We start from the raw sequence: 25,117 nt of genomic DNA on the forward strand, positions 1-25,117 counted from the left end.
GTAACTGAAAAAAAAAAAATTCTTCAAGTGCATAGCTCAGATATTGGTGCCTGTATTTTCCTGAAAAATCATCCGATTGTCAGGCAGATCAAAACAAATCTGCCAGTGTGTACCTAGCTTAAGGGTTAGCTCACCAGGGTGAAGGCTATATAATTAATTGCAATAATTTCCGGGCACATTTTAACGCTAAACTTAAGCTAGGTACACACTATACAATTATCTGGCAGATAATCTGCCAGATCTAACTGGTTGGAATGAAAATGTGGCAATGGATGAGAGCAGGGACGTGCAGTCAGGGGAGGCAGTGCCTCCCCTGCCATTAATAATTAAAATAATACAAAGAAGATACTTATGACACAGCTACTGTGTCATAAGTATCTGCTTTAGCGTTTATATAATTTTAACCATTTTTATTGGGTGAAAAAGTTTAAAACGTGTTTTGGAGGCACCGCTTTCGGTGCCTCCCGCTGTCACTCTGAAAGGGCCGGATGCGGGGGGCGGGGCCAGGCATTAGGCAGTAATAGCCCATTGAAAAATGCAGAAGAAGCGGCACCTCTAGAAGTGCCTCTTATACAGGGGTGTGCTTTCAGCTCATATGAAAGCACACCCCTGTGACTAGAGCAGATGTGATTGGGCAGTGCTGGACTGCCCGTTATGCTCATCAGGTGCTCGGCGGCAGGGCGGATTGTCCTGGCAGGATGCCAGAACGGTTGGCGGCTACCGCAAGCGTTAGCTTACACTTTTGGTGGTTAAGAGTGTCCCCCCTGCCATTCTGTGCTGGAGTACAGCAGCGGCGGCGGTGGCAGCCGCATTACATCTTGTAATGCTGCATCAGGAAGAGCAGGGCTGCAGCAGCGGTCCTGACCCTCCCAAGGCCGCCCGCCACCGACTGTCACACAGGCGCCAGCTAAGCACACCTGCACAGCCGCTCTCTTTCCCCGGAGACTTACGCTGCAGCGCTGCCCTGTATGTGGTGTGCGCTCAGCTCATCTGCTGCTGAGCGCACCCACTTTATATTTACTCAAACTGCAGCACAGAAGCCTGCGCCACCAGCTTTGCCTTCTCCCAGTCTATGGATCAAATGTTCCACCTGCACCCCCATGCAGTGTCTCTACTAGGACTCGGCCAGCCCCAGCTGACTCCCACAGAGATGAGGATGGAGAAGCTGACAAGAGGATTCAGTGGACGGTGGCCGGGAGTGGGGACAGGTGAGGAGACCACCGGGGATGGGGGAAGAGATGAGTGGGAGGAGCAGAGACAGGAGCCGGTAAGTGAGGAGCTGGCTACATACATGCACACACGTGAAACCCCCTAAACTAGGTTGCCTGCCGTAATGCATAAACATGAGTAAAAAGGGGGACTCTCCTGCTGTACTGTGTAAAAAGGGGCACTGTGCCTGCTGTAATGTGTAAAAAGGGGGACTGTGCCTGCCGTAATGTGTAATAAGGGGATCTCGCTTGCTGTAATGTGTAAAAAGGGGGACTGTGCCTGCCGTAATGTGTAATAAGGGGATCTCGCTTGCTGTAATGTGTAAAAAGGGGGACTCGCCTGCTGTGATGTGTAAAAAAGGGGGACTGTGCCTGCCGTAATGTGTAAAAAGGGGACTCTGCCACCGTAATGTGTAAAAAGGGGGACTCTGCCACCGTAATGTGTAAAAAGAGACTGCTGCCGTAATGTGTAAAAAGGGGGACTCTGCTGCCATGATGTGTAAAAAGGGGGCGCTGTCTGCCGTAATGTGTAAAAAGGGGGACGTTGTCTGACGTAATGTGTAAAATGTGACTCTAAGTGCCTAATGTGTAAAATTGGACTCTACCTGGAGTAATGTGTGATAGGGGCTCAACCTGGTGTAATGTGTGTAAGTGGCGCTCCTGTGCAGCGTAATTTGAATACTTGGAGACTTCTGTATAGCGTACTATGAATTGGTATTATTTTGTGGCCACGCCCCTTCCCCATGAAGCCATGTGCCTATATTTTTGGAGCAGTGGGACAGTTTTGTATATGGGGGAGGGGTGCGATGCTGTTACTTGCACACAGCGCTAAAAGGTCTAGTTACGGTTACGGCACAGCTCAGGAAAATGTCTGTGGGCTGCAGCCAGTGCAGCCTTTACTACAGACATTGGCCGGCCCCAGTGATGAGGCAGGCACTGCTGCAGCCAGGCATGTAGGCATTTAGGGCCAGATGTACTAAGTCATGAACAGTGATAAAGTGGAGAGTGGTAAAGTACCAGCCAATCAGCCCCTAACTGCCATGTTACAGGATGTGTTTAAAAAATGACAGAACTTATGAGCTGATTTGTTGGTAGTTTGTCTCTGTCCATTTTATCACTTTTCAAGGCTTTGTACATCTGGCCCTGATGATGTAAAGGTAGTGCTCCCTACCACTACTACTCTGTCTGGCCCCTTCTCCCCACTACTACTTCCAGCCTGCCCCCTGCTCTCCATCACACCTACTTCCATGCTGCCCACCACTACTACTTCTCACGATCCGGGTAACTGAACGCCATTTTCTACCAGTTAGGTGTCTCCTGAGATTAGCTCAGCGTGCCAGGGCCGGGTTATAACTATGTTTGTATCACTGACCTGGTTTGAGGAGGTTGTGGACTCGGGGTTTCTTCCGATGACCGGGAAGTGGAACCGCAACTGGGCCGCAGCAGAGATGGACGGATGTAAGTCTTCCTCATGCAGGATTTAATCGGCGGACAGGAGGCACGTGCGGACGCTGAAGGTCTCCTGAAAGAGAGAACTTGACAGGTGCTGGTAAATCACGAAGGTGCTGGGAGGCACGGAGGTGCTTGGAGGCACGGAGGTACGAAGGTGCTGGAGGCACGGAGGTGCTTGGAGGTGCTGGAGGCACGGAGGTGCTTGGAGGCACGGAGGTGCTGGAGGCACGGAAGTGCTTGGAGGCACGGAAGTGCTTGGAGGCACGGAAGTGCTTGGAGGCACGGATGTGCTGGAGGCACGGAGCACTGGAGATCACAGGTACAGTTTGAACGATGATACTCAGGCGCCGGAGCACTGCCCGGCATCTGAATTTAAATTTCCCGCCAGGGCCTGATTGGAGGACGGGCCGATGACGTCACCCGCAGCTCCCGAGGACGTCGGACGTGGAGGCCTGCTAGACGGAGCGCCGGACGCCGGGGACCCGCCAACGAGGACGGCCGAACGGAGACCCAGCGCGCCCGGAGATGTAAGTATGAAGACCGCGGCGCCGTGACAGTACCCCCTCCTCTAGGAGTGGCCCCTGGACACTTTCCCGGCTTCGTAGGATGTCTAGCATGGAAGATCCGGACTAGTCGAGGAGCCGAGACCTCAGAAGCCTTTATCCAACTTCTCTCCTCAGGACCATATCCTTTCCATTCCACCAGATATTGCAGATTCTTGTGAAGGTAACGCGAGTCTAGAATATTTTTGATCTCGAAGTCTGTTCCTGTTTCAGTCTCCACTGAGGTGGGGCTAGAGGTCTTTGAATGGAAACGATTAAGGACGAGAGGACGAAGAAGAGAAACATGGAAGGCGTTCGGTATACGTAGGTGTGAAGGTAAACCCAGCTTGCAGACCACAGGATTCAGGACTTGTAGCACAGGGTAAGGACTGATGAATCTTGGAGCAAACTTCATGGTGGGCACCTTCAACCGGAGATTACGTGTGGACAGCCATACCCTGTCGCCAACCTTGTATTGTGGAGCGGCTCGCCGTTTCTTATCCGCAAAGAACTTGTACCGGACTGAAACCTTCTTAAGATTAGCATGAACCTTACTCCAAATTTGTCTGAAGTGTAGTAGAGTGGACGTTACGGCTGGAACCTCTTCCATCGGAAGGCTTAGTAGTTCTGGAACACTTGGATGGAACCCATAGTTGATGAAAAATGGAGATTCACCAGTGAGAGAATGAAACGAATGATTATGGGCAAACTCTGCCCAAGGTAACAACTCCACCCAGTTGTCCTGTGAAGGGGAGAGATAAAGACGGAGGAAAGTCTCTAGATCTTGATTGACTCGTTCCGTTTGTCCATTCGTTTGGGAAAGATAAGCGGAGGAAAACTTAAGTTTAATCTGTAGAGTCGAACAGAGGGCTTTCCAAAACCTTGCGGTGAACTGTACCCCACGATCAGAGACTATTTCCTGTGGCAACCCATGCAACCGAAAATGTTCTTGGATGAACAGTAGAGCTAGTTTCGGGGCTGTTGGTAGACCAGACAAAGGAACGAAGTGTGCCATCTTCGAAAAACGGTCGACGATTACCCAAACGGTGTTGCAACCCTTGGAATGGGGCAAGTCAGTGATGAAGTCCATGGAAATATGAGTCCAGGGTTTCATAGGAATGGACAGAGGACGAAGCAACCCAGCAGGAGGTAAACTGGGAGATTTATGCTGTGTACACTGGGGACAGGAATTAACGTAATCCTGTACATCCTTCCTCATGGAGTCCCACCAGTAAGATCTTTGCAGAAACTTGTACATCTTCTGGGCGCCGGGATGACCGGAGAATTTGGAGATATGGGCCCACTGAAGTATCCTCGACCGGAATTTGACCGGTACGGACATTCTTCCAGGAAGAGGACCTGGAGTAGTCGAGGCAGCAGAGACAGAAATTGGATTTAAAATTAAACTCCGTTCAAAGGAATCCTCATCATCTGTGGGAGTTTGTGAACGGGACAGTGCATCCGCTTTGGTATTGAAAGTCCCGGCTCGGTATTTGATAATGAAAGAAAATCGAGTGAAGAAGAGTGCCCATCTAGCTTGGCGAGGATTCAAACACTGTGCGGTTTTGATATACAACAAATTTTTGTGATCAGTGTAAATGGTAGTCACATGTTTGGCCCCCTCTAAGAGATATCTCCACTCTTCCAAGGCAGATTTAATCGCCAAGAGTTCCTGGTCTCCAATAGTGTAATTCCGTTCAGCTGGAGAGAATTTACGAGAGTGAAAGCCGCACGGATGTATTTTCTTATCTGAGGCATACTGAGAGAGAACGGCCCCAACTCCGACCGAGGATGCGTCGACTTCTAGGAAGAAAGGTTCCTCGAAATTTGGTTGTTGGAGTACTGGAGCGGACATAAAAGCTGATTTCAAGTGGGAAAAGGCCTCTATGGCTTCGGGAGACCACAACCCCAGGTTGGAACCCTTTCTCGTTAGGGCGGTAATGGGTGCAACAATGGTGGAGAAACCTCTAATGAACTTTCTATAATAGTTCGCAAAACCCAGGAACCTTTGTATTGCTTTCAAGGAGAGTGGCTGTGCCCAGTCCCGAATGGCAGAGAGTTTCTCCGGATCCATGCGAAGCTCCTTCCCCGAGATAATATAACCGAGGAACGGTATTGATGTTACTTCAAAAGTACACTTGGACATCTTGGCATAGAGATGATTCTCACGTAGACGGCGGAGTACCTCTTTGACTTGTAATCTGTGTTCAGCAAGGTCTTTTGAAAAAATCAGGATGTCATCCAAATACACCACGACACTTAGGTATAACATGTCTCGGAATATTTCGTTGACGAAACCCTGGAAGACAGCAGGAGCATTGCTAAGACCGAACGGCATCACCAGGTACTCATAATGCCCATCCCGGGTATTGAAGGCGGTCTTCCATTCATCTCCCTCTCTGATGCGTATAAGGTTATAGGCCCCCCTCAAATCGAGCTTGGAAAAAACATGGGCACCACGAACTCTATCAAATAACTCTGTGATTAGAGGCAAGGGGTATTTATTTTTGATGGTAATATCATTTAAGCCGTGGTAGTCGATACATGTTCTTAACCCTCCGTCCTTTTTTTCACGAAGAAAAAGCCCGCTCCAGCCGGGGAAGTAGAGGGGCGGATGAATCCCTTGTGAAGATTGGTTTTGATATAGTCAGACATAGCCTGTGTCTCTGGGAGAGACAGAGGATAAATGCGACCCCGAGGCGGCATTTTTCCAGGGATAAGGTCAATCGGGCAGTCCCAAGCTCTATGGGGTGGTAACTGGTCGGCTGCTTGTTCCGAAAACACATCTCTAAATTCTTGGTATGCCTCTGGAATAGGTTCCTCCTCCGCCTTAGAAGAAACACGAAGCGGACAAACAGGGGTGAGACAGTTAACGTGACAAAAAGAACCCCAAGACCGAATCTGTGCGGTCTTCCAATCGATATGGGGATTGTGACTTTTGAGCCAAGGTATTCCGAGAACTAGATCGTGATGCATTTCCGGGATCTCCAGGAACTCCAAGTATTCTTGATGTAGAGCCCCGACCTGTAGTTTAACTGGAACCATGCGTTCTGTTATGATACCCTTGGATATCCTAGTACCATTGATGGCTGTCAAGGAAATAGGCCGTTCGATGGACCGTACTTCCAAATTCAGGCTTTGAACACACAGGGAAGAAACGAAATTCCCCGCAGCTCCAGAGTCCAACAGGGCTTCAAAAGACTTGGAAGTGGCCTTGGTGATTAACGTTACAGGAAGCAAACAGTCCGAAGTGGGAGAAGATTTGGTCGTAACCCCCAACTTGACTCCTCCGGAACAAGCTAGGCCTTCTCGTTTCCCGGACGGGATTTGCAGGACTTGATGAAGTGACCCGCAGCTCCGCAGTACAGGCAGAGCTTACCCTCATGACGACGTTGCCGCTCCTCCGGGGACAATCGGGATCGGTTAATCTGCATGGGTTCGTCTGGACTTGGACCCACCGCTTGCCTTGCAGGAGGAAGCCGGAACCTAGAACGATCCGATCGACTACGTTCTCCTCCACGTTCCTGCATCCGGAGATCTACCTTGACACAGAGGGAGATCAATTCCTCTAAAGAACCCGGAAGCTCTCGAGTGACCAACTCGTCCTTCAGGCGATCAGAAAGACCGTTCCAGAAAGCAGCTCTCAGAGCCTCATTATTCCAACGAAGTTCAGAGGCAATGGTTTGGAAATGAACCACATACTGACCCACGGATCGGGAGCCTTGACGGATGCGGAGTAAGTCAGAAGAGGCCGAGGTCATCCTGCCGGGCTCGTCAAAAATTCGTCAAAAAGACGTGATGAATTCGGAGTAATTGGAAACCAGTGAATCAGAACGTTCCCATAATGGAGACACCCAGTCCAAGGCAGATCCTTCCAGCAGAGAAATAATATATGCTACCTTGGACCGGTCTGTAGGAAAGTTGTGAGCTAGTAGCTCGAAATGTACCTCGCATTGGTTTAAGAAACCACGACAATTCTTAGGATTCCCATTGTAACGGGATGGCGTAGGCAGCTGAAGGCGCGGAGTGGCACCGGCCGATGGTTGGACATTGCTGGAGGTGGCAAGTGGTGCAGCTACCGGAACTGGTGCCGGAATTACTGAGGCTAGAGACGCCTTAATCTGATCCAGACGTCCGGACAACTCCTGGAGGTACTGCATCACCTGACCTTGTGCCGCTTCCTGACTTTGTACACGGGAAGCCAGGTCCTGGATGGCACTTGAGTCCGTGTTCCGATTCCCCGGGTCCATGGGGCCTGAGTATACTATCACTGACCTGGTATGAGGAGGTTGTGGACTCGGGGTTTCTTCCGATGACCGGGAAGTGGAACCGCAACTGGGCCGCAGCAGAGATGGACGGATGTAAGTCTTCCTCATGCAGGATCTGATCGGCGGACAGGAGGCACGTGCGGACGCTGAAGGTCTCCTGAAAGAGAGAACTTGACAGGTGCTGGTAAATCACGAAGGTGCTGGGAGGCACGGAGGTGCTTGGAGGCACGGAGGTATGAAGGTGCTGGAGGCACGGAAGTGCTTGGAGGCACGGAGGTGCTTGGGGGCACGGAGGTGCTTGGAGGCACGGATGTGCTTGGAGGCACGGATGTGCTGGAGGCACGGAGGTGCTTGGAGGCACGGAGGTGCTTGGAGGCACGGAGGTGCTTGGAGGCACGGAGGTGCTTGGAGGCACGGAGGTGCTGGAGGTACGGAGGTGCTTGGAGGCACGGATGTGCTGGAGGCACGGAAGTGCTTGGAGGCACGGAGGTGCTTGGAGGCACGGAGGTGCTGGAGGCACGGAGGTGCTTGGAGGCACGGAAGTGCTTGGAGGCACGGAAGTGCTTGGAGGCACGGATGTGCTGGAGGCACGGAGCACTGGAGATCACAGGTACAGTTTGAACGATGATACTCAGGCGCCGGAGCACTGCCCGGCGTCTGAATTTAAACTTCTCGCCAGGGCCTGATTGGAGGACGGGCCGATGACGTCACCCGCAGCTCCCGAGGACGTCGGACGTGGAGGCCTGCTAGACGGAGCGCCGGACGCCGGGGACCCGCCAGCGAGGACGGCCGCACGGAGACCCAGCGCGCCCGGAGAGGTAAGTATGAAGACCGCGGCGCCGTGACAGTTTGTATACAACTCTTTTGGTATTACCCGCAGCGCTGGCTCAGCGGCCTTCTTAGTGTGCTTACTTAACTGTGGTATGGCGCTCTCAGTCCCGTCACGGCCGTCACCACCGCACCCGTGGTCTCGCCTCATGGAAGCTGAGTGGGGCGTCCTCCATGTGTGCGGCCGCTGCCATCCCTGTGGCCACTGTGCATGTGTGGAAGTGCGTGGAACCTCTGCTGCTGCGGGCCTACGCCGCCATTGCCGTTTGGCACATGGTTCCTCAGATCATCTTTTCCCCTTCAAACTCGGTCATGGGCGCAGCCATGTCGGATAGAATCACATGACACTCTCATCACCAATCTGCAGCGCTGAATATCCTGTCCCAGCACCCAGGAAACTGTCAGTGCTTCAATTGTCTCTCCAGTGATTCCAGTCTGCAGCTGCACTAAAGACTTTCCTGTGAATACCCTCCATGGTATAGCCTGACTCTCCTGTGGTTATACACTGCGGTGCAGCTCCAGTTCTCCTCTAATGATGTTCTGTGGTGCAACCTGTCTCCTTTACTTCCTCACCCAGCGCTAGCAGTGTATATAACTCCGGCTTCCAGCAGCCACTCTCCAGCAGTCCTCTGTTTCCACTACCACCAGTACTCACCATTATACTAGAGTATTAGTTCTACGATCCACAGTATCACTTAAAGCTTTACCTATGATCCCCAGCATCACTTAAAGCTTTACCTATGATCCCCAGCATCACTTAAAGCTTTACCTGCGATCCCCAGCATCACTTTATGCTTTACCTGCGATCCCAAGTATCATTAAGCACTTCAACTAATACTCCGGATTACTGGTCTCAAACCAATAGGAATTCAGAGACTCTCTTTGACACTTATTGTTTTGTTGCACATTCTATGACTTTTATTATTTAATAAAAACCCTTAAAGGCACCTCCTGTTGTCGTGGTCACGCCTTCGGGCATTGGCACTACTGTTCCTGCGCAAGTCTAGGAGTTCCCTCTCACCTCCTAAGTTCAGGTGCCCGTCAGCCCCTACAACTGAGGCTTCCCGTTACCGACACCAGCCCTCAGTTGTGACAGTAAGCACTGACCTAATGGATCCGGTCGGAGATCAAGTCCAAGGGACCAGGACGATGCAAGAACTGTCAGCCCGCCTTGAACATCATGAGGCTGCACAAGGCCATGTTATCCGATGTCTGCAGGACCTCTCCTCCTGACTGGATGAACTTCAAGCAACCCTCCGTGGGTCAGGGGCGACCAGTATGCCAACTGCAGTACCTCCGGTGGTATCCCCACCCACCATACCAATTTCTCCTCCATGTCTCCACTTGCCGACACCTGCTAAATATGATGGATCCCCAAAAGCCTGCAGGGGTTTCTTAAACCAGTGCGAGATCCACTTCGAGTTGCAACCTGGCAGTTTTCCTACAGACCGCACTAAGTTGCTTATATCATCTCCCTACTCAGTGGCTCCGCCCTTGACTGGGCATCACCCTTACGGGAAAGATCAGATAGATACTCTGCTGTCATCCTACTCTGACTTCTTGGCAACATTCAGACGTATCTTTGATGAGCCAGGTCGAGTGTCGTCAGCTTCTTCTGAAATTCTCCGACTACGTCAGGGGATACGAACTGTCGGCCAGTATTTACTACAATTCCAGACTTTGGCATCTGAAATTTCCTGGAATGAGGAAGCCCTGTATGCAGCTTTTTGGCAGGGCCTGTCTGAACCTATTAAAGATGAGCTCGCTACTAGAGACTTGCCCTCGAAATTGAATGAGCTCATATCACTCTGCACTAAAGTTGACCTACGGTTCCGTGAAAGGGTTATGGAGCGAGGCAGGTCAACAGTTCCTAAGACTCCTTCTGCTCCTCCTCCTCGTCAGCCATCTCCGTCCAAAGACGAACCTATGCAGATAGGTCATTCACGATTGTCTCCAGCAGAGTGTAGAAGACGTCTCTCTAATCGTCTTTGCCTGTATTGTGCTGCACCTTCCCACCTCATTAACGCCTGTCCTGAGCGTCCAGGAAACTCCAAGTCCTAGCCCACTAAAGAAAGGGTCGGCTAGGAGTAATGAATTCCTCTCCGTCTTCAAGTGACTGCAACCTCTCAGTTTCTCTTCAGGTGGCTCAACGTACCAAGAATCTTATTGCCTTGTTGGATTCTGGAGCAGCTGGAAACTTTATAACTGAGAAGTTCGTTAAACAGTGGTCTCTACCCACTGAGAGACTGTCATCTCCTATATCTTTAACTGCCATGGACGGTAGTAAGATTCCTGATGCGGTGATTACCTCCAAGACCCTACCTATCTGTCTGAAGGAAGGGGTTCTGCATACAGAACTGATTTCCTTCCTGGTAATCACAAGGGCCACTCATCCTGTGGTTCTAGGCCTCCCATGGCTTCGTTTGCATAATCCCCAAGTTGATTGGAAGACGACCCATATCCTGGCATGGGTCCTTCTTGTTCCGAGACATGTCTACATAAAGTGCTTCCAGTTTGCAAATCCTCCTCTAAATCTCCTGATGTTCCGCCTTCTTCATATCAGGATTTCACCGATGTATTCAGCATGTCTTCAGCCGATATTCTTCCTACCCATAGAGAATGGGATTGCCCTATTGATCTCATTCCAGGGAAAACGCCTCCTCGTGGACGCAAGTATCCATTGTCGTTGCCGGAGACCCACTCCATGAAGGAGTATACCAAGGAAAATCTGGCTAAAGGATTTATCCGGCCTTCGTCTTCTCCAGCTGGCGCAGGCTTCTTCTTCGTAAAGAAGATGGCAGCCTGCGGCCTTGTATTGACTACCGGGGTCTGAATGACATCACAGTGAAAAATCGGTACCCTCTGCCGCTTATCACCGAGCTATTTGACCGAGTCAGTGGAGCCACTATCTTCACAAAGTTAGATCTGAGGGGTGCTTATAATCTCATCCGAATACGGAAGGGTGACGAGTGGAAGACCGCTTTTAACACCCGTGACAGACATTACGAGTACCTCGTCATGCCTTTTGGACTCAGCAATGCTCCAGCGGTATTTCAACACTTCGTGAATGAAATCTTCAGAGACATTCTCTATCGTCATGTTGTGGTTTCTCTTCATGATATTCTTATCTTCGTGAATGATCTGGAGGAACATCGGTTCTGGGTGAAAGAGGTTTTGTCCCATCTCCGTACCAACCATCTGTATTGCAAACTGGAAAAATGCGGCTTTGAAGTTAAATCCATCCCGTTCCTGGGGTATATTGTATCCGGTTCCGGTCTGGAGATGGACCCTGAGAAACTTCAAGCAATCCGAGATTGGCCGATTCCTGTAATCCTCAAGGGCATCCAGAGATTCCTAGGGTTTGCCAATTATTACAGGAAATTTATTCGAGACTTTTCCACCATTGTAGCGCCTTTTACGGCTCTTACCAAAAAGGTTGCCAATCCTTCCAAATGGTCAGAAGAAGCTGCCCAAGCCTTCCATTTGTTGAAACAAAGATTTGTCTCTGCTCCAATTTTGAAACAGCCAGATACCAGTTCGCCCTTCATCCTTGAGGTGGATGCCTCTTCTGTTGGAGTGGGCGCAGTACTGTCTCAAAGAGCTAACGACGGTCATCTACATCCTTGTTGCTTCTTCTCACATAAGTTCTCTCCTGCCGAGCGTAACTACGCCATTGGCGAGCAAGAACTTTTGGCGATCAAGCTCACTTTGGAAGAGTGGAGGTACTTATTAGAAGGAGCTTCTTATACCATCACCATCATGACGGATCACAAGAATCTCCTGTATCTAAAAGGCGCTCAATGTCTTAACACTCGCCAAGCCAGGTGGGCACTTTTCCAGATTTGACTTCAAATTGCAGTTTTATCCAGGGTCACAGAATCGCAAGGCTGATGCCCTTTCCCGCTCATGGGAGCAAGAAAATGAGTCTGAGTCTACTGTCAAGCATTATATTATTGATCCAGTGATGTTCTCCACAGTGAGGATGGACTCTATGCCTCTGCCAGGGAAAAGTTTTGTGAAGCCGGCTCTCATAAGGAAGCTCTTGCATTGGGCACACTCCTCTCGCTTCGCCGGACACGCGGGCATACACAAGACCTTAGAATTCATTTCCAGATCTTACTGGTGGCCGACCCTAAAGAAGGACATTGCTGAATTTGTGGCCTCCTGCCCAAACTGTGCCCAACACAAAGTACCCTGCCAGTCACCCACTGGGCAACTGGTTCCTTTGTCTGTTCCTCATCGTCCGTGGACCCATCTTTCGATGGATTTCGTCACGGATCTCCCTGTGTGTAACAAATTCAACACCATCTGGGTGGTAGTTGACCGGTTCACCAAGATGGCTCATTTCATTCCTCTCACCGGTCTTCCGTCAGCTTCCAATTTGGCACAAGTCTTCATTCAAGAGATCTTCAGTTTACACGGTCTCCCTGTGGAGACAATTTCCGAGAGAGGTGTTCAGTTTGTGGCCAAGTTCTGGCGAAGTCTTTGCCAAGCGCTCCAAGTCAAGTTGAAATTCTCTACAGCCTATCACCCTCAAACCAATGGGCAAACTGAGAGGGTGAATCAGGACTTGGAGGCCTTCCTTCGTATCTATGTATCCTCTTCCCAGGATGATTGGGTTCAACTTCTCCCGTGGGCTGAATTCTGTCACAACAATCAGTACCATTCTTCATCTTCCTCCACGCCATTCTTCACCAACTATGGGTTTCACCCAAAAGTTCCAGCGTTCCAACCGCTTCCAGCAACATCGTCCCTGCAGCTGATATCACGCTTCAGCAGTTTTCAAATAACTGGAAGAATGTTCGTGCAGCTCTTTTGAAAACATCCTCCAGGTACAAGAGATTTGCGGATAAGAAGCGTAGGGCAATTCCTGCCCTTAAAGTTGGTGACCGTGTTTGGCTGTCTACGAAGAATCTATGACTGAGGGTTCTGAGTATCAAATTCGCCCCCCCCGCTATATCGGACCTTTTCTGATCGATCAAGTCGTCAACCCAGTGGCTTACAAGCTTCAGTACCTCCGTTTTTAAGAGTTCCTAAGACATTCCATGTTTCACTCCTTAAACCAGTGATTCTGAACCGCTTTCATTCAGCGCTTCCCTCTGCTCCCAAAGTCCAGACTCAACGTGGTGTTGAGTATGAGGTCACCAAGATCCTGGATTCACGTATTAGATATGGTCATCTCCAGTATCTGATCAATTGGAAGGGCTATGGTCCTGAAGAACGTTCCTGGACGAATGCATCAGATGTCCATGCTCCTAAATTGGTCCAGAAATTCCATACCAGATTTCCGCGAACACCTAAGATGTGTCCTGGGGCCACTCCTAAAGGGGTGTGTGCTGTCACGATCCGGGTAACTGAACGCCATTTTCTATCAGTTAGGTGTCTCCTGAGATTGGCTCAGCGTGCCAGGGCCGGGTTCTAACTATGTTTGTATACAACTCTTTTGGTATTACCCGCAGCGCTGGCTCAGCAGCCTTCTTAGTGTGCTTACTTAACTGTGGTATGGCGCTCTCAGTACCGTTGCGGCCGTCACCGCCGTGGTCTCGCCTCGTGGAAGCGTCCTCCGTGTGCTGCGGCTGCTGCCGCCATCCCTGTGGCCACTGTGCATGTGTGGGAGTGCGTGGAACCTCTGCTGTTGCGGCCTCCGCCACCATTGCCATTTGGCACATGGTTCCTCAGATCATCTTTTCCCCTTCAAACTCGGTCATGGGCAGACATGTTGTATAGAATCACATGACACACTCCTCACCAATCTGCAGCGCTGCTGCCACCTGTGCATAATTGTCAGCCAATCCTTGCTACCCTGCAGGTATAAATATCCTGTCCCAGCACCCAGGAAACTGTCAGTGCTTCAATTGTCTCTCCAGTGATTCCAGTCTGCAGCTTCACTAAAGACTTTCCTGTGAATACCCTCCATGGTATAGCCTGACTCTCCTGTGGTTATACACTGCGGTGCAGCTCCAGTTCTCCTGTAATGATGCTCTGTGGTGCAACCTGTCTCCTTTACTTCCTCACCCAGCGCTAGCAGTGTATATAACTCTGGCTTCCAGCAGCCACTCTCCAGCAGTCCTCTGTTTCCACTACCACCAGTACTCACCATTATACTGGAGTATTAGTTCTACGATCCCCAGTATCACTTAAAGCTTTACCTGCGATCCCCAGCATCACTTTATGCTTTACCTGCGATCCCAAGTATCATTAAGCACTTCAACTAATACGCCGGATTACTGGTCTCAAACCAATAGGAATTCAGAGACTCTCTTTGACACTTATTGTTTTGTTGCACATTCTATGACTTTTATTATTTAATAAAAACCCTTAAAGGCACCTCCTGTTGTCGTGGTCACGCCTTCGGGCATTGGTACTACTGTTCCTGCGCAAGTATAGGAGTTCCCTCTCACCTCCTAAGTTCAGGTGCCCGTCAGCCCCTACAACTGAGGCTTCCCGTTACCGACACCAGCCCTCAGTTGTGACACTACTCCCAGTCTGCCCCGACAACTACTACTCCTAGTCTGCCCCCACTGATCCTCACTACTACTACTCTCAGCCTGCCCCCTGCTCTCCACCATGACTACTCCTATCCTACACCCTGCTCTGCACTTCTACTGCTCCCATCCTGCCCTACTTCCCACTATTACAGCCACTCTGCCCCCAGCAGTGGCGGAATGTATGGAGCTTGTGCTCCATGCCTTACAGTACAGTACCCGTCCTAACACCAATGCTTCTGGAACATACTCATAATCCACCCTACTCCTGTCCACCTGAACATACAGTACCCCCCCCCCCCCATGCCAGCAAGCCCAAGAAACACACAGACTCGTAATCCACCCTACTCCTGTCCTCCTGAACATACAGTATCCCCCTCCCCCCCGGCCCCAGGGACACACATTTCCCACCATGTCCACTGGCCCCCTAGACACAGTACCCACCCACAATGGGGCGGCGGCCATTAGTAGCGGCAGTAGCGGGCATTGGCTCAGCAGCAGTAGGCATCTTATGGCTGCAGTGCCTCACCAGCCATCAACCTCACCGCACGCCACTGGATGAGAGCAAATTACCATTTGCTCCCAAACACTGGAAAACTAACAAAACCTGTCGGTCATACAAATAGGTTAACCACAAATTTAACCGACTTGGATGAACGACTGTTTTTGTCTGTTTTCCACTGTTTGTGAGCAAATGGTCGATTGTTATTTGTGCTCATCCAGCTAGATCTGGCAGATTATCTGCCAGATAATTGTATAGTGTGTACCTATCTTAAGGCATCAAAACACATTTGGAATGTAATGGGGTACCTTTGAGCTTGTAAAAGTGCTGATTAATGGTGCTTTTGCCACATGATATAAAATGGTGATACTTTTAAAGGCAAAACCAACCTTAAAAATATTGTGGATTTAAAGCTCATGGGAAAATTGACAAAAAATGTTTCACTTTTACAAACTCATATCCAGCTGGATACACACTATAAGATTATCTGTCCAATCTTTCTGGTTGGAGCAAACACAATCTGTCTGGAGATAATTATTATAACTTACCCTCCTCTGCATGCACTATGCACATAATAATAATAATAATAATAATAATAATAATAATGATATTATTATTATCAGTGAATTTACTTCAACTTGAAGGTAGCCTGGTCCTGCACTCTATGGCAGCTGGCTGCTCTGGAGACTAGACTCTGGTCTATTTACTAAGCCTTGGATGGAGATAAAATGGACGGAGATAAAGTACAGTACCAGCCAACCAGCTCCCAAGTGTCATTTTTCAAACACAACCTGCAACATGACAGTTAGGAGCTGATTGGCTGGTACTTTATCTCCGTCCACTTTATCTCCATCCAAGGCTTAGTAAATAGACCCATGAGTCCACTACTTATAGTATTACCCGAGCTTAAAGCGGTCCTAGAGAGGTGGTGGAACTCACCCCAGCCCCTCCCTTGTGGGTGCCACATAACTAGCCCCTCCCCTTCTTATCCACCTAGCAGATGCCACGCCCATAGCCCCTCCCCTTCTTGCCCACCTTGGAAAACATTAATCTGCTGCTCCATTCTGTCAGTCCCTCCACTGGCTTCCTGTAGTTTACCAATTTCTATAAAAAGGCTTCGGACACAATTCCATTAACAGAACTACACCAACATACATCTCTTTTCTTATCTAACAATGGCCCTCATTCCGAGTTGTTCGCTCGCTAGCTGCTTTTAGCAGCATTGCACACTCTAAGCCGCCGCCCTCTGGGAGTGTATCTTAGCTTAGCAGAATTGCAAACGAAAGATTAGCAGAATTGCAAATAGAAATTTCTTAGCAGTTTCTGAGTAGCTCCAGACTTACTCCTACATTGCGATCAGTTCAGTCAGTTTCGTTCCTGGTTTGACGTCACAAACACACCCAGCGTTCGCCCAGACACTCCCCCGTTTCTCCAGACACTCCCGCGTTTTTCCCAGAAACGCCAGCGTTTTTTCGCACACTCCCAGAAAACGGCCAGTTTCCGCCCAGAAACACCCACTTCCTGTCAATCACAGTACGATCACCAGAACGATGAAAAATCCTCGTAATGCCGTGAGTAAAATACCTAACTTTTGTGTAAAATAACTAAGCGCATGCGCTCTGCGAACCTTGCGCATGCGCAGTAAGCGACTAATCGCAATATAGCGAAAATCGGCAACGAGCGAACAACTCGGAATGACCCCCAATATCTCCCAACTAGCCCATGCATTCTGCATATTACAGGAATTTCTGTTGACATTTTGTCACTACTTTCTTTGCTTTGGATCAGCCATGTTAATCTCAGAGAATCCCTGGGGAACCATTAGGGACTACACTAGGGAAGCCAGTCCTGCACCATTTTTGTAATCCCAGGATTCGGTATTGAAAAAATCTAAATCCCGGGATTGAAGAGAATGCTCTAAAAAAAGAAGCTATATGGTTTAATGTTCAATAAAAAACATTAAAGGAGCGCTGATATCAAATAAAAAAGCATTTAATAGTAAATATGGTGGAAACAACCACTTTGAGTAATTATTGGAAGTTTAAAAACAGAAATAGTGCAAATACATATACATATATAAGGATATTTCACATTCACAGTGGATGAATTAGCTAAAAAACGGCTCCCCGTAACTCCCCGTAACTCTTTTTTTCTAAAAAAAAGAAGCTGTCCAGCAGAGAGATCCAGGAAAATGTTTCAGTTTATCCCTCACACAGCTCGCCTCCCGCCCCCCTCACACATTTTATCCCTTACACAGCTCCCCCACTGCAGCACATGTAATGCCACACACAGCTCCCCCACCACAGCACATGTAATTCCACACACAGCTCCCCCACCCCAGCACATGTAATATCACACACAGCACCCCCACTGCAGCATGTTTTCCCACACACAGCTCCCCCACTGCAGCACATGTAATTCCACACACAGCTCCCCCACTGCAGCACGTGTAATATCACACACAGCACCCCCACTGCAGCATGTTTTCCCACACACAGCTCCCCCACCCTAGCACATGTAATTCCACACACAGCTCCCCCACTGCAGCACATGTAATGCCACACACAGCTCCCCCACCCCAGCACATGTAATTCCACACACAGCTCCCCCACTGCAGCACGTGTAATATCACACACAGCACCCTCACTGCAGCACGTTTTCCCACACACAGCTCCCCCACCCTAGCACATGTAATTCCACACACAGCTCCCCCACCCCAGCACATGTAATTCCACACACAGCTCCCCCCACCCCAGCACATGTAATTCCACACACAGCTCCCCCACTGCAGCACGTTTTCCCACACACAGCTCCCCACCCCATCACATGTAATTCCACACACAACTCCCCCACTCCAGCACATGTAATGCCACACAAAGCACCCCCACTGCAGCACATGTAATGCCACACATAGCACCCCCACTGCAGCACGTGTAATATCACACACAGCACCCCCACTGCAGCATGTTTTCCCACACACAGCTCCCCCACCCTAGCACATGTAATTCCACACACAGCTCCCCCACTGCAGCACATGTAATGCCACACACAGCTCCCCCACCCCAGCACATGTAATTCCACACACAGCTCCCCCACTGCAGCACATGTAATTCCACACACAGCTCCCCCACTGCAGCACGTGTAATATCACACACAGCACCCCCACTCCCAGCACATGTAATGCCACACACAGCTCCCCCACCCCAGCACATGTAATTCCACACACAGCTCCCCCACTGCAGAACGTGTAATATCACACACAGCACCCCCACTGCAGCACGTTTTCCCACACACAGCTCCCCCACCCTAGCACATGTAATTCCACACACAGCTCCCCCACCCCAGCACATGTAATTCCACACACAGCTCCCCCACTGCAGCACATGTAATGCCACACACAGCTCCCCCACCCCAGCACATGTAATATCACACACAGCACCCCCACTGCAGCATGTTTTCCCACACACAGCTCCCCCACTGCAGCACATGTAATTCCACACACAGCTCCCCCACTGCAGCACGTGTAATATCACACACAGCACCCCCACTGCAGCATGTTTTCCCACACACAGCTCCCCCACCCTAGCACATGTAATTCCACACACAGCTCCCCCACTGCAGCACATGTAATGCCACACACAGCTCCCCCACCCCAGCACATGTAATGCCACACACAGCTCCCCCACCCCAGCACATGTAATTCCACACACAGCTCCCCCACTGCAGCACATGTAATATCACACACAGCACCCTCACTGCAGCACGTTTTCCCACACACAGCTCCCCCACCCTAGCACATGTAATTCCACACACAGCTCCCCCACCCCAGCACATGTAATTCCACACACAGCTCCCCCCACCCCAGCACATGTAATTCCACACACAGCTCCCCCACTGCAGCACATGTAATATCACACACAGCACCCCCACTGCAGCACATTTTCCCACACACAGCTCCCCCACCCCAGCACATGTAATTCCACACACAACTCCCCCACTCCAGCACATGTAATGCCACACACAGCACCCCCACTGCAGCACATGTAATGCCACACATAGCACCCCCACTGCAGCACATGTAATATCACACACAGCACCCCCACTGCAACATGTTATCCCACACACAGCTCCCCCACCCCAGCACATGTAATTCCACACACAGCTCCCCCACTGCAGCACATGTAATGCCACACACAGCTCCCCCACCCCAGCACATGTAATTCCACACACAGCTCCCCCACTGCAGCACATGTAATTCCACACACAGCTCCCCCACTGCAGCACGTGTAATATCACACACAGCACCCCCACTCCCAGCACATGTAATGCCACACACAGCTCCCCCACCCCAGCACATGTAATTCCACACACAGCTCCCCCACTGCAGCACGTGTAATATCACACACAGCACCCCCACTGCAGCACGTTTTCCCACACACAGCTCCCCCACCCTAGCACATGTAATTCCACACACAGCTCCCCCACCCCAGCACATGTAATTCCACACACAGCTCCCCCACTGCAGCACATGTAATATCACACAGAGCACCCCCACTGCAGCACGTTTTCCCACACACAGCTCCCCCACCCCAGCACATGTAATTCCACACACAACTCCCCCACCCCAGCACATGTAATGCCACACACAGCACCCCCACTGCAGCACATGTAATGCCACACACAGCACCCCCACTGCAGCACGTGTTATATCACATACAGCTCCCCACTCCCAGCACATGTAATGCCACACACAGCTCCCTCACCCCAGCACATGTATTCCCACACAGCTCCCCCACCCCAGCACATGTAATTCCACACACAGCTCCCCCACTGCAGCACGTGTAATATCACACACAGCACCCCCACTGCAGCACGTTTTCCCACACACAGCTCCCCCACCCTAGCACATGTAATTCCTGTCAAAGTCGGAAAAATATCATGCTACACGTTGCCATATATCCACTCTATGCGCGTGCCTGCTGCACGTGCACATTCTCTCCCGTGCGTGCGGATACTCGCAGCCGCGTGATGGCGCCTCGGCCATGCGCTCGAGCGCGTGGTATGTGCATTGACGGTAGAGTTTGTGTGCGTCTAGCGGGCGACTCAATCGTTAAATAATAAAACCAAATAGTATGTTTTATAGATAATGTTCCCCTTAATAATGACTGTAAGTTTGATTAATGTAAATGGTCGCTGGACAGAGGAATTTCTCTTTGTATGGTACGAAGGGTCAGACAGGGTTTGAACAGCTGTGTCTGGTACCTAACTAAAGAACATTTTATTAGAAACAATCCGGTGCTGGTTAGGTAAAGATTAATCGCTCCTGCGTATAGTTATGGCCATTAGTATTTTCTGGACATTTACTATATTTGCGATTCATTACCCATGCGGCGGGAATCTTCAGATTCCCTCCCACCTGAGCAGTTTGATATAGTCGCAGCCCACCTGTTCAAACTAACCTATGACCTTTTGTTATGATGCAGGGAGACATTCCTGTGTCCAATGAACAATGAGATTATAGGTCCCGTTGTAGTGTACTGTACGCAGTGTATATAAGATCAGCCAGCCTGGGCAGCTCTCTCACTCTCCACAAACGGTTTTCATCTTGACTAACTTGGAGCTGGTACCAGAAAGCTGCGCAGCGATCATTCCCAGTGTGTGTAAGTAATTCTCTGTAATCAACTTGTTCTCTGTTTGTATTGGCCATTCCCTCTCTCTCTGTTATAGTATAAGTTTGTGACACTATTGTATATTTCTGTCTAGATATTCTGTTAGAATTTTATGTTAGCTTGTAGTGTATGACTTGTGAACTGTTTTCCCTTTTCGATATAACTAAAAGCTTGTTAGTAAAGGTGTTGGAACCTTAGCAAGGTATCGTGTGTTCATTACATTGCAGAGGGTAATAGGAGCGTCTCGATCGCTCAAAACAGCTTTAGTATTAACAAGGTTAAGCAGCGTTATATCGCTGCAATATTTCAGTACAAGGTTTACAGTATAAGAGTATCCTTTCGGTGTGTTACATTCAAGGTTTACTGATTGTCATCCTGTGAGCGTCTGCGCCGCTCGTGATCTCCTCGTGGTCTCGAGCGTCCGCTACGCTGGTAGCGTAGCATTACGGTAGTCAACCGCCTATAGCGGGCTCGACACCACGCATTAAGCTGTGAACGAGCGTGTTGCATGTGCGTCTCGATCATGGTCAAGCGTATGCTACGCTAAGTGCGTACCCTTACGGTACCCCATACGCCAATTGTGTACTGTGTCTCTTACCCATTATTGTGAATGTTATAAGATAAATAGTTAGCTTTATCATTCCACACACAGCTCCCCCACCCCAGCACATGTAATTCCACACACAGCTCCCCCACTGCAGCACGTGTAATATCACACACTGCACCCCAACTGCAGCACATTTTCCCACACACCGCTCCCCCACCACAGCACATATAATTCCACACACAACTACCCCACCCCAGCACATGTAATGCCACACACAGCACCCCCACTGCAGCACATGTAATGCCACACACAGCACCCCCACTGCAGCACGTGTAATATCACACACAGCTCCCCCCTCCCAGCACATGTAATGCCACACACAGCTCCCCCACCCCAGCACATGTAATGCCACACACAGCTCCCCCACCCCAGCACATGTATTCCCACACAGCTCCCCCACCCCAGCACATGTAATTCCACACACAGCTCTCCCACTGCAGCGCACGTGTAATGCCACACACAGCTCCCCCACCCCAGCACATGTAATTCCATACCTCCCAACTTTGTCCTTGTTCAAAGAGGGACTCACGCGCACTCCCGAAAAGTGGGCGTGGCCAGTGATCGCAAGCCACGCCCCATTTTCGTCACTGAGGGGGCATGCCCAGCGCTCTGTGAGCCGCTTGCATGCCCCATCTCCTTCTGTCTCCACTAAATAGACGCTGCATGCGCACAGCGTCTATTCACCGCTGCTCTGCTAAGCAGTGCAGGAGCCTCCCAACAACGGGACAGTCCCCAAAAAGCGGGACTGTCCCGCGAAAATCGGGACAGTTGGGAGGTATGTAATTCCACACACAGCTCATCCCTCCCAGCACATTTATTTCCACACATAGCTCTGCCACCCAAGCACATGTAATTCCACACACAGCTCCCCCCTCCCAGTACATGAAATTCCACACACAGCTCCCCCCACCCAGCATATGTAATTCCAAACACAGATCCCCCACCCCAGCACATGTATTCCCACACATAGCTCCCCCTCCCAGCACATGTAATTCCATACACAGCTCCCCCTCCCAGCACATGTAATTCCATACACAGCTCCCCCTCCCAGCACATGTAACTCCACACACAGCTCCCTCTCCCAGCACATGTAATTCCATACACAGCTCCCCCTCCCAGCACATGTAACTCCACACACAGCTCCCCCTCCCAGCACATGTAATTCCATACACAGCTCCCCCTCCCAGCACATGTAACTCCACACACAGCTCCCCCCTCCCAGCACATGTAATTCCATACACAGCTCCCCCTCCCAGCACATGTAACTCCACACACAGCTCCCCCCTCCCAGCACATGTAATTCCATACACAGCTCCCCCTCCCAGCACATGTAACTCCACACACAGCTCCCCCCTCCCAGCACATGTAATTCCATACACAGCTCCCCCTCCCAGCACATGTAACTCCACACACAGCTCCCCCCTCCCAGCACATGTAATTCCATACACAGCTCCCCCTCCCAGCACATGTAACTCCACACACAGCTCCCCCCTCCCAGCACATGTAATTCCATACACAGCTCCCCCTCCCAGCACATGTAACTCCACACACAGCTCCCCCTCCCAGCACATGTAACTCCACACACAGCTCCCCCCTCCCAGCACATGTAATTCCATACACAGCTCCCCCTCCCAGCACATGTAACTCCACACACAGCTCCCCCCTCCCAGCACATGTATTCCCACACACAGCTCCCCCTCCCAGCACATGTAATTCCATACACAGCTCCCCCTCCCAGCACATGTAACTCCACACACAGCTCCCCCCTCCCAGCACATGTATTCCCACACACAGCTCCCCCTCCCAGCACATGTAATTCCATACACAGCTCCCCCTCCCAGCACATGTAATTCCATACACTGCTCCCCCTCCCAGCACATGTAATTCCATACACAGCTCCCCCCTCCCAGCACATGTATTCCATACACAGCTCCCCCCTCCCAGCACATGTATTCCATACACAGCTCCCCCTCCCAGCACATGTAATTCCACACACAGCTCCCCCCTCCCAGCACATGTAATTCCATACACAGCTCCCCCTCCCAGCACATGTAACTCCACACACAGCTCCCCCCTCCCAGCACATGTAATTCCATACACAGCTCCCCCTCCCAGCACATGTAACTCCACACACAGCTCCCCCCTCCCAGCACATGTAATTCCATACACAGCTCCCCCTCCCAGCACATGTAACTCCACACACAGCTCCCCCTCCCAGCACATGTATTCCCACACACAGCTCCCCCTCCCAGCACATGTAATTCCATACACAGCTCCCCCTCCCAGCACATGTAACTCCACACACAGCTCCCCCTCCCAGCACATGTATTCCCACACACAGCTCCCCCTCCCAGCACATGTAATTCCATACACAGCTCCCCCTCCCAGCACATGTAATTCCATACACTGCTCCCCCTCCCAGCACATGTAATTCCACACACAGCTCCCCCTCCCAGCACATGTAACTCCACACACAGCTCCCCCTCCCAGCACATGTAATTCCATACACAGCTCCCCCTCCCAGCACATGTAACTCCACACACAGCTCCCCCCTCCCAGCACATGTAATTCCACACACAGCTCCCCCTCCCAGCACATGTAACTCCACACACAGCTCCCCCCTCCCAGCACATGTAATTCCATACACAGCTCCCCCTCCCAGCACATGTAACTCCACACACAGCTCCCCCCTCCCAGCACATGTAATTCCATACACAGCTCCCCCTCCCAGCACATGTAACTCCACACACAGCTCCCCCCTCCCAGCACATGTAATTCCATACACAGCTCCCCCTCCCAGCACATGTAACTCCACACACAGCTCCCCCTCCCAGCACATGTATTCCCACACACAGCTCCCCCTCCCAGCACATGTAATTCCATACACAGCTCCCCCTCCCAGCACATGTAACTCCACACACAGCTCCCCCCCTCCCAGCACATGTATTCCCACACACAGCTCCCCCTCCCAGCACATGTAATTCCATACACAGCTACCCCTCCCAGCACATGTAATTCCATACACTGCTCCCCCTCCCAGCACATGTAATTCCATACACAGCTCCCCCCTCCCAGCACATGTATTCCATACACAGCTCCCCCCTCCCAGCACATGTATTCCATACACAGCTCCCCCTCCCAGCACATGTAATTCCATACACTGCTCCCCCTCCCAGCACATGTAACTCCACACACAGCTCCCCCCTCCAGCACATGTAATTCCATACACTGTCCCCCCTTCCAGCACATGTAATTCCATACACAGCTCCCCCTCCAAGCACATGTAACTCCACACACAGCTCCCCCCTCCCAGCACATGTAATTCCATACACAGCTCCCCCTCCCAGCACATGTAACTCCACACACAGCTCCCCCCCTCCCAGCACATGTAATTCCATACACAGCTCCCCCTCCCAGCACATGTAACTCCACACACAGCTCCCCCCTCCCAGCAAATGTAATTCCATACACAGCTCCCCCTCCCAGCACATGTAACTCCACACACAGCTCCCCCCTCCCAGCACATGTAATTCCATACACAGCTCCCCCTCCCAGC

General features: G+C 50.8%; 1 protein-coding gene across 7 annotated transcripts in view; it reads right to left on the reverse strand.

Moving 5' to 3' along the window:
* LOC135004924 (stomatin-like) overlaps positions 1-25,117 on the reverse strand; it is a 159,513-nt gene that overhangs the window by 133,833 nt on the left and 563 nt on the right. The window lies entirely within an intron of this gene.

The sequence above is a fragment of the Pseudophryne corroboree genome, chromosome 2, assembly GCF_028390025.1.
Source record: "Pseudophryne corroboree isolate aPseCor3 chromosome 2, aPseCor3.hap2, whole genome shotgun sequence".
NCBI lineage: Eukaryota > Metazoa > Chordata > Amphibia > Anura > Myobatrachidae > Pseudophryne > Pseudophryne corroboree.